This window comes from Aplysia californica, unplaced genomic scaffold (assembly GCF_000002075.1).
Source record: "Aplysia californica isolate F4 #8 unplaced genomic scaffold, AplCal3.0 scaffold00076, whole genome shotgun sequence".
Taxonomy (NCBI): Eukaryota; Metazoa; Mollusca; class Gastropoda; order Aplysiida; family Aplysiidae; genus Aplysia; species Aplysia californica.
In genome coordinates this window covers 197,801-199,438 of record NW_004797346.1, presented here as the reverse complement: position 1 = coordinate 199,438, position 1,638 = coordinate 197,801, and the positions used below count along the sequence as shown (strand labels likewise).

The 1,638-nt window shown below is 36.0% G+C and overlaps 1 protein-coding gene across 1 annotated transcript in view; it reads right to left on the bottom strand.

The window, feature by feature from the left end:
• The window catches only part of LOC101864130 (cytochrome P450 3A12), a 28,506-nt gene that overhangs the window by 24,343 nt on the left and 2,525 nt on the right, over nt 1-1,638 (bottom strand). The window lies entirely within an intron of this gene.

Below are 1,638 nucleotides of genomic sequence, written 5' to 3'. Positions count from 1 at the left end.
CCTGGAGAAAGGTCCCAATTGTCGGCAAAGCAATGGGGTGAAAAGGCCAAAAAGTCGTACCTGGTAAAAAATTTAGTTCCCTCAGAAAAAACGTACTTTACCATTTCTTATTAGCATACAGAAAAGATTTTATAGTATTCTAACTCTAAATATTATTTTTATTACAGTGCGGTAAAAATTCGAGGCAGAACTTATCGTCAATATTGCGTAGCAGTTTGTATCAATTTGTCTTAACATACTCTTATTTTCCATAATAATTGAGGCTAGATTAAGAATCTCCGTCATGGGGGAAAATAGGACTGTTTACAACACTTCCCTCTTCTCACACACTCTTTGCATACGCATGTGGAGTACGTCACAGCTCACCAATGATACTTTTTAGTTGCAAAACTTGTTACAAGAAATTAATTTTATAGTGAACTCTTGTTTTGCTCTAAATGTCCTCGAAACATGTGTTCAATAAGCACAGTGTCGCGATTTGAAAAAAAAGTTGGGTTTTCTTTTAAAAAACGATATTGTCCGAGCTGTAAACCTTTCAAAATCTGTAGAAGAAACCCACTGGAATTTTTTATAAGTAGTTAAAAAGGAATTTTCTAGAATACCGCTAACAGGTATTTAGTAAAATGTTGATCTGTTAAGAAAAAGTTATACAAGTCATTGTGCAAAAGCTGGAGACTTTATGTTCAGTGCCTGAGAAAATTTTTGACAATAATTTGCGCCACGAATTTTTTACCGCACTAGACTCTATAGTTATTTTTGCCACAAGTTGCACTTCGCCAGACGTAAAAAAATTAAAAATGTTTCTAGAAATTAGGTTTTCTCCAAACTTTAATTTTAAACCTTGTATTACAAAATGTGGCATATCTTTAAAACTACTCAAGATATTTAACAAATTTACAAATCACCGTTTTTAGCATTGAGTTTGCTACAAGAATATGCACTTATTTCCATATATCCAAAATGTCCTACAACTGGGACCATTCTCCAGGCGCACACACTAACATTCGAATACATTGTGAATGTTGATAAAGCAGGGTTTTTTTAAAGAGCATTCCTGCAAAACCTGCCTCCCCCCCCTCCCCCCCAAAAACGCATTCGGAGAGTCTAGGATTAAGCCCCCGGAAGCATGTGCACTCAGGACTGGCAAAACACTTCGTTTGATCGTCAGAGTTGGATTTACCCCATTACACATACCCATTACGAAAAAAAGAAAGAAAGCCTAAGCGATTTTTGAAATAGTAAAAGTTTTTGTTTCAAGGAGTACTACGAAACGAATAATCTCAATATCGATTGAGACTGAAGCAGAGACGCTCAGCCTATAACCTTTATAACAACTAATATACCTTAAGAATCTCACAAAGGTGGGTTAAGACGGGTGGAGCTATCGAGGAAAAGAAATCTAAAATACGCTACCGCGATGTTTAAAAAAAACGGCAGAGTTTAAATAAAAATTTTAAACATACACTAGACACTCGTACATATATGTGTACAGATACAGAGATATTATACACACCACACACACACACACACACACACACACACACACATACACACACACACACACACACACACACAACAAACACACACACACGCAAACACAACACAATACAACACAAAGGGATTAGAAGAAAGATAGTC